Source organism: Castanea sativa, chromosome 5 (genome assembly GCF_040712315.1).
Source record: "Castanea sativa cultivar Marrone di Chiusa Pesio chromosome 5, ASM4071231v1".
Taxonomy (NCBI): domain Eukaryota; kingdom Viridiplantae; phylum Streptophyta; class Magnoliopsida; order Fagales; family Fagaceae; genus Castanea; species Castanea sativa.
In genome coordinates, this window is record NC_134017.1 from 11,426,252 (window position 1) to 11,435,979 (window position 9,728).

The following is a 9,728-nucleotide window of genomic DNA, read 5'->3' on the forward strand; positions in this document are numbered from 1 at the left end:
AGCATTTTTTATATGTTAAATGACAACAACAATTACGTTAAAATGTATTAAAAAAAGAGTAAGAACTAATTGCCATAAAATATTTGCAGATGACCCTAACAAAACTGTCAAAAGCGCATTTAAATTTAAAATTAAATGTGTTCATCGAAAAAATATAGATTTTTTTAGACTTTGCAACTTATCTTAAAAACTGAAATACTAAATAAGATACATCAAGGCATTATGTGTGAAAAATAGACAAGTTATTTAAATAAAGAAATGTGTGTAAAAGCTAAAAGGTGAGAAAAGAAATAACACGTGAGAAATAGAGAAGAAAAGAAAACATACATCATCATTGTATATATCTATAAGCTCAATGTAAAATGGTTACAAAACAAAAAAATATATGAATAGTGAGATAAACCTATAATATACATCAAAATTCGCCCTACATCTTTCAAATTACCTAACTCTCCCCTTATCAATTAGGTTTAACTCCTCTCAAAACTACTCCTCTTTTTTTGTCACAATGGACAAAGGGTGAATCTTAGTGTACTAGTCATCTCATCATTGTCGAAAGAGCTAAAAGCATCATTATCATCATTTCCACTAGCTGAAGGAGCATCTAGAGACTCATGCTTTGGATCAGAGGGTGCAACCCACCAAGTTAAGACTGATGGCGAGCTATGCGTCCAATCCTAGTGTTTATTTGACCCATCTCAACATAAAGAAAGTTAAGAAAATCACCATGAGCAGCCTGAATATCTCGAATCTCTCCAAGATCATCACGAAAATCACAAAATCCACAAATACCCACACGTGGCAAGCAAACCCACAAAGGGCAAGGAGAAATCACAAACAGTGGCAGCGTTAGACCCACACAACGGCAGAAAGAAACCAACACAACTACACAAGGGTAGAAAAAGACCCACAACGGGTAGAGACTAGAGACAAGTCCTTGTGACTTCAAAACTATTGATTACTGTCAAGGGTGTTGTGTACTGTGTACATGAATGGTTCATTTTTTCTTTTTCTTTTTTTAATTAAAGCAACCAAAAAAAAGTAAGTTCTAAAGTCATGTGACAAGTCTAATGTAACATCAATAACCTCAGCGTCAAGAGTAAGTTCTAAAATCATGTGACAAGTCTAATGTAACATCAATAACCTCAGCGTCTTTGCTTGATTAGCAATATTTAATGAGAGGTGCTACGTCCACAACATTTTTACAACAAATCATAGGTGGTTAGTTGTTATTGGTTCAAATTTGAACCTAACACTAAGATTACTTTTTTGCCCCAACAATAACAACCAGTAACATCCTGCCACTTAGGATTTGTTGTAAAAATGTTATAAAAATGTTGTGGACATATCATTTCTCATATTTAATTCCTCTTTTTTAGAAAAAAAAAATAAAGAAGAAATAATTAATTCCTTTTTTTTTTTACAACATTAATTCCTTGAAATCATCGAGAGAGAGAGAGAGAGAGAGAGAGAGAGAGAGAGAGAGAGAGAGAGAGAGAGAGGTTCGAGTTACACATTTTTTAAACTATTAGATTTAAGCAAATCTAATGGTCAAAAAAAGACCCTCATTAATACTAATATTCTAATTGATCTCATTTATTACCTCTTATTTATGACATTTTATATATTTCTCTATTTCTCCTCCCTTACTTATTGTCCCAATCCAATGAAGCAGACGTTAACCAGTTATAGTCAGTTTGATGTTTGCTCAATGTCTATATTATAATATTTATATAATTTGAATTACCAAAATATTATAATCCATACTATATAGACATTGATGTTTGCTCAATGTCTATATTATAATATTAATATAATTTGAAGCAGACATTCCATAACCACAAACAAACCAAAATTTGAATTACCACGACGATAAGCCCCAAAGACAAAATCGGCGAAGACCGTGATTTTGAATTGGAAAATAAACCTCCATTGTCCCCTAATCGTCGAGCGTGATTTCCTGGTCTCCTCGACATAGTGAAATACTTTTTCTTTTTTTCTAATTATAAAAAACAAAAACAAAAACAGAAAAACACGAACTCAACAACAACAACAAAAAAAAAAAATTTTGCAAACATATTTGTAAAGTCATTGGCAAAAAAAGGAATATATGTAAAATTTTTTAAATAATAAATAAGGAGAGAGAAACAAAATTGCTATTAATTAAGTGAATGGGGTGTAAATCAATTAGCATTTAAGGCTATTTTTTTAACCATTAGATCAATTATAAATCTACGGTCTATAAATGGTATAACTCTTGTCAAGTTACACCAGGTGTAACTTGAACCCATCTCATATATATATATATATATATATATATATATATATATATATATATATATATATATAAGTAGGGATCTTATGGTAGAGAGTATGAGGTTGTGTCGTGTGACGCATTTCTTGAAATTCTCTTTATTTAGGGTTCTAAATCAACAAAGTTTGTATTTATATCAAAGTATTAGTTAACTAAATTAGCCAATAGAATAAATGCATATATTACTTATTTATAGTTGTGCATTAATTATCTATATCAAATGAAATTATATGATTATTTTTATAAACTTTATATAAGAGATAATTTTTAGTTGGAACAATAATAATAATAAATTTAGAATATGACATTTTTACTCATGTTTAAAGTATTTGTGAATTCACTAAAATAAATTGTAGTCCTTTAAATTTTCTAACTCCTTTATATATATATATATATATATATATATATATATATATATATATATATATCTGTGTGTGTAATAGAATAAATATATTGGTATCATGCAACAATTGAAGCAATGTCCAAAAGGGGAAAAAATTAGTAAGACACAATAAGTGGCGGAGGCAAAATATTTTCTCAAGGGGAGCCAAGCCAAATGTATTATTGTATTCCAATAGCTTTAACTCTATATAAATGCATACGACTTTCTTTTTTGAAAACAACAAAAAAAAATTGCTAAAGAGATTTACTTATATATTTTTATTTATTTATATTTTAAATGCTATTAAAATTAATGACTTACTAGCATTATGCCCGTGCGTTGCACGGCTTAATCCAAATTCATATGTAAATAATTTTTTTATTAATTTACTTAAAATTAGATAATAGAATAGATAATAAAAATAAATGAATATTGTGAGGACCCGAGGACCCAAAGATCTAAAGACCCGAAGACATACTAGAAGGCATAAGGAGTAGAGGAGAATAAAAGTCAAGGGCCCGAGGATGAAGTGGGATGGTCTGGAAAAGGACGAAAGATAGATTGGTGATGTATGGGGTATATTGCAAATATCTGGGTGGGGGTGAATAACTATGAACGCTGCATTAAATGTTCTGCACCAACCATTCTGGCTGCATTGAATAGGGAGTACCAGCTTTATCCATTGCATTAATGTGGAAATGACTTGAACAGTACAAAGCACAGAGCTAAAGCTTCTCTCCATTACCGACTACAAGGGAATGGACAAGTGTCAGTAAAGGGGGTTGAGTCGATGAGAGGTGTAGGGCTAAGATAGTAAGGCAAAGGGTATAAATAAGAGAGGAGAGACACAAGAAAAAGGGGGAGACAGGACGTCAAAAACTTTGTTGTTGCTACCCTCTCTACAAATTCATTGTTTTTGGACCTTTAGTCATAAAACGCTGTTGTTGTTAGTCTTTTACTTGATCTTTGGTCCTTACAATTGGCGCCGTCTGTGGGAACAATAAAGTGGGGCGTTCTGGTTTAAAGGTGAATGGCGGAGGCGAATCAGGAAAGGGAAGAATCAGTAGGTTCACAAAGGAGAAACTTAACCATAAACGTGCAACGGGGAGTTGGAAAGAAACACACCCCAAGTGTGGTAGTGGAATCGTATCGTAGTGATCAAGTAGCTGGGCAATGATCACCGACTGAGAGGCAAATGTCTCGTGATGATGTGTTGCAGCAAATGCAGTCCGAGATAGATTATCTGCGCAAGCGCTTAGATCGTAAGAAGCGTGGTAGGAAGATCCCGTCTTACTCTTCTAGTGATAGCTCCGAGGAAAAACGTGGAGGAAAGGAACCTCAAGCATCTGAGTCTCTTCACAGTGAGGCCCGTTTGAGTATTTTTTCGGGTGCTAGGGCAAAGAGGCGGGAGGAGACGCAAGGTGAAAATGGGACATACCAAGAGTGTTTCCTTCCAGTCTGGGACCAGTGGCCATGCGGTGGTTTGATGCTTTGGTGAAAGGTTCCCTAAAGTCCTTTGAAGAGTTGACAAGGGCATTCGGGGCTCGGTTCATAACTTGTAGTAGAATCCCAAAACCCTTGGATGCATTACTGTCTATGGCCATGAGGGAAAGAGAAATGCTCAAAACTTATTCTGATCGGTATTGGAAAATGTATAATGAAATTGACGGAGATGTTGCAATGTGGCTGTAAAAACCTTTAAGGTGGGGCTCCCCACGGAGCATGGATTGAGGAAGTCCTTGACAATGAAGGCAGCTGTGGACATGCGCCAGCTTATGGACCGTATAGACAAATATAAACTGGTGGAGGAGGACCAAATTCAAAGCAAAGGAAAAGCGAAGTTATATTCGGAGAAGAAAGATCTTCGGGGAATGGGGTATCAAGGCAGTCGGCCTAGGCGAGACTTTCCAAGTCGTCCATTGCCAGCTGAAACTCCTTTAGTTAATTCACTGTTCAAGGAGCCTATACATCACATATTGGAGAAAATTCGAAATGAACCATACTTTAGACCACCTAACAAGATGAGTGGAGATGCATCTACGAGGAATCAAAATCTTCATTGTCATTATCATCAAGACAAGGGACATACCACAGAGGAGTGTTGGACGTTGCGTGACCATTTGAACCAATTAGCCAAGGCAGGAAAGATCAATCATTTCTTGTATAGGCTGGACGGGTAAGTGGGACATCAAGGTACGCGAATGTATCGTGGAAATATTCCTCGGCCAGCATTAGGCACCATTAACGTTATTTTGGCGCAGCCGAGAAGAGAAGCTGAGGATCCTTATCGGATCATGTCCGTGCATAGTAGTTTTGGAAACGAAGTCATGGAGGGAAGCAACCAACTGGCTAAAAGAATGAGGTTCTCAGCGACGCTAGTATTGGGTTTTTTTAAGGAAGATAAGGAGGGAACGTATCAACCCCATGATGATGCATTGGTAGTAACTATTTGTATCGGGGGATATGACGTGAAACGAGTCTTGGTGGATGATGGAAGTGGTGCAGAAATTATGTATCCCGACTTGTTTAATGGTTTAAAGTTGAAAGAAGAGGATTTGGAGAAGTATAATTCCCTGTTAGTAGGTTTTGATGGGAAACAAGTGATTCCGCGGGGGATGATTAGGCTGCCTGTACAGGTTGAGGATACAGAGGTTCAGGTTAACTTCATAGTAGTCAGGGCGTATTCACCTTACACGGCCATTTTGGCTAGGCCTTGGCTCCATGCAATGGGGGCAGTTTCTTCAACTTTGCATGTAATGATGAAATATCTTATCCAAGGAAGGGTGGGAATATTACACGACAGCCAGTCGGTAGCCAGGCAGTGTCTGATGTCTGCAAGTATTAGAACAGGGCAAGGTTCATCAACAGGGGCGACTCTGAAAGCGTTATAGCAATTAAAGAAACCTGCTTGGGGGATAGGTGTCGATGGGAATAGAGGTTCCGCTGAAGAACTGGACAAGATATTTATCGGAGAAGGTAAGGAGAAATATTTTCAGGTGGGATCCCAATTACCAGTACCGGAAAGGGAGGAGTTAGTTAAGTTCTTAAAGGATAACATTGATGTTTTTGCATGGACGACCTATGACATCTCGGGAATTGATCCAGAATTCATTTGTCACCATTTGAATGTTAGTCCCAACGCAAAGCCTCGACAGTAACCTCCTCGGCGTGCGTCCCAAGAGCATGCCGAAGCAGTTAAAGAGGAGGTTAACAAGTTAAAGCAAGCGAGGGCAATCAAAGAAATGTTTTATCCTGAGTGGCTTGCCAACACTGTTGTGGTTAAAAAGAAGAACGGAAAGTGGAGAGTTTGTGTCGATTTCACTTATCTGAACAAGGCATGTCCAAAGTATCCTTTCCCTATTCCGAGAATTGATCAGTTGGTGGATGCAACTGTTGGGCATCCCCGGATGAGTTTCTTGGATGCTTTTCAGGGTTATCATCAGATACCTATGTCATTGGGTGATCAGGAGAAGACAGCTTTTCGTGCTCCTAATGGCAATTACCATTATCGAGTAATGCCCTTTGGTCTTACGAATGCAGGTTCCACTTATCAAAGGACGGTGACTAGAATGTTTGAGTTGCAGTTGGGGCATAATATGGAAGCATACATCGATAACATGGTGATTAAAAGTAAGGAAGTAGGAGACCATTTAAGGGACTTACACGAAACCTTCTCAGTCCTTAGGAGGTATAAATTGCGTTTGAATGCTTCCAAGTGCTCCTTTGGAGTAAGTTCGGGAAAGTTCCTCAAGTATATGATAACGCACCGGGGAATTGAAGTTAATCTTGATCAAATCAAGGCTATCTTAGGGTTGCATCCTCCTCGGAATCCTAAGGAGGTACAAAAGCTAACTGGAATGTTTGCGGCCTTGAATCGGTTCATATTGCGATCTGCGGACAGGTGCCGACCTTTTTATCGCCTTTTGCATAAATGGAGAGATTTTCAGTGGATAGATGAGTGTAATTCGACTTTTGAGGATTTGAAGCAATATTTGGCGAATCCGCCAATACTATCAGGGCTGGAGAAGGAAGAGGTGTTGTATGCCTATTTAGCAGTCACGGACTATGCTGTAAGTCTTGTCTTAGTACGGAATGATGATGGAGTTCAAAAACCGGTATATTATATTAGTAAATCCTTGCAAGAGGCCGAACGGCGATATTTGCCTTTGGAAAAGGCTCTTCTAGCCATCGTACATGCAACAAGGAAGCTTCCCCATTATTTTCAAGCCCATACGATAGTGGTACTTACCCAATTGCCTTTGCAGGCTATCATGAGGAGATCTGATTACACTGGTCGCGTGGCTAAGTGGGGAACTAAGCTTGGATCTTATGATGTTAAGTATATGCCCCTGACAGCTATTAAAGGATAGGTTCTTGCCGATTTCGTGGCTAAATTCACGGAAAGTGGCATTAAGCAAGAAGATGTTATGCTAGCCGTAATGTCTATTGGGCTTGGGAATGACCTTCTTTGGGAAGTTTATACAGATGGGGCATCTAACCAAAAGGGAGCCGGGATTGGAATTGTGCTGATTACCCCTGAGAAGTTAGTTATGGAAAAGTCACTACAGCTAGGATTTGTAGCCACTAATAATGAGGCCAAGTATGAAGCTCTCTTGGCAGGCGCTCAAATGGTTAGGCATTTGGGAGGAGAAATAGTGGAATTGTATTGTGATTCCAGATTAATCGTCGGGCAAGTTAATGGAGAGTTTGAGGCAAGAGATGAAAGAATGAAAAAATACCTCGAACGAGTTAAAGGGGTGTTAGGTCTGTTTAAGAGTTTCAAAGCACGACAAATTCCGAGAGGGCAGAATGCTCATGCCGACTCGTTGGCCATGTTAGCCACATCCTTGGGCTCAAAGGTACCACGAACGGTAATGGTAGAGGACTTGTTGACTTCTAGCCTTACTGGCATCGTGGCAGTCGGGGTTCACAGCATTCACGTTGGCCCGAGCTGGATGGATCCGATTGTGACCTTCTTACAGTATGGTGTGTTACCTGAAGATAAAGTGGAAGCCGAGAAGGTACGAAGAAGTGCCCCCCAATATTGGCTTTCTGGGGAGCATAAGTTGTTCAAACGTTCCTACTCGGAGCCATATCTGCTCTGCGTGCATCCTGAAGCTGTTGAGCCTTTATTGGAAGAGTTACATGAAGGAATATGTGGAAGTCATACGGGGCGAAGATTGTTAGCCCACAGAGCCATGACTCAAGGGTATTGGTGGCCAAATATACAGAAGGCCTCCCAAGAGTATGCAAGGAAGTGTGCCCAATGTCAAAGGTTTGCACCAAACATTCATCAACCAGGGGGAGTCTTGAATCCATTATCTAGCCCATGGCCTTTTGCTAAGTGGGGCTTGGATATCGTCGGACCTTTTCCTCGGGCAATTGGTAATAGAAGATGGCTCTTTGTCGGCACGGATTATTTTACTAAGTGGATGGAAGCCAAACCATTAGCTAACATCAAGGATGCAGACGCTAAGAGGTTTATTTGGAAGAATATCGTAACTCGCTTTGGAGTCCCACATACTTTGATTTCTGATAATGGACTTCAATTTGATAGCAAGGTTTTTCGTAGGTATTGTGCGGATATGAGAATAAGGAATGGATATTCAACACCGGCCTACCCTCAAGGAAATGGTCAAGCTGAGGCTACAAATAAAGTCATTCTGGCAGGATTAAAGAAGCGATTAGATGATGCTAAAGGAAGATGGGTAGAAGAGTTGCCTCATGTGTTGTGGACTTATCATACTACCCCCCGAAGATCAACAGGCGAGACACCCTTTTCGATGGCATATGGAATGGAGGCGGTAATCCCGTTGGAGTCAGGCTTTCCCACCTTGAAATCTGCTCAGTATAACAATGCGAGCAACATGATATGTTGTGCGATAGTTTGAATACTATTGAAGAAAGAAGGGAAGTAGCTAGTGTGAAGATGGGCAGCTACCAACAAAAACTCAAGCAAACATATGACAAGGGAGTAAAGTCAAGACCTTTAGTACCAGGAGATTTGGTATTAAGAAAAGTGGTGGGGACAGCGAGAAATCCTGCCTGGGGTAAGTTAGGGCCTAATTAGGAAGGACCGTATAGAATTACGTCTGTAGCAGGTGTGGGGGCTTATCGTTTAGAAGATTTAGATGGAAGAGTAGTTCATCGCCCCTAGAATGTATACAACTTACGACGTTATTACTATTAAAGGAAGAGCCTTCTTTTGTATCAGTTGTAAGCTTATTTTGTTTCATTAGTCTGTGTTTCTTTACTGGAATAACCTATACCCAAGTGTTAAGCTGACCTTAGCTCTTGTTCGACTTCTCGGGCCACAAGTCTAAGAAAAATTAACACCTTATAAAAAATCCAAGTGTTAAGCTGACCTTAGCCCTTGTTCGACTCCTCGGGCCACAAGTCTAAGAGAAATTAACACCTTATACTCTAAGTGTTAAGCTAATCTTAACTCTTGTCTGGCTCCTCGGGCCACAAGTTTAAGAAAAATTAACACCTTATGAAAAATCTAAGTGTTAAGCTGACTTTAGCTCTTATCCGGCTCCTCGGGCCACAAGTCTAAGAAAAATTAACACCTTATGAAAAATTCAAGTGTTAAGCTGACCTTAGCCCTTGTTCGGCTCCTCGGGCCACAAGTCTAAGAGAAATTAACACCTTATAAAAGATCTAAGTGTTAAGCTAATCTTAACTCTTGTTCAGCTCCTCGGGCCACAAGTTTAAGCAAAATTAACACCTTATAAAAGATCTAAGTGTTAAGCTCATCTTAACTCTTGTCCGGCTCCTCGGGCCACAAGTTTAAGAAAAATTAACACCTTATAAAAGATCCAAGTGTTAAGCTGATCTTAACTCTTGTCCGGCTCCACGGGCCACAAGTTTAAGAAAAATTAACACCTTATGAAAAATCTAAGTGTTAAGCTGATCTTAACTCTTGTCCGGCTCCTCGGGCCACAAGTCTAAGAAAAATTAACATTTTATGGAACATCCAAGTGGTAAACTGATCTTAGCTCTTGTACGGCTCCTTGGGCCACAAGTCTACAA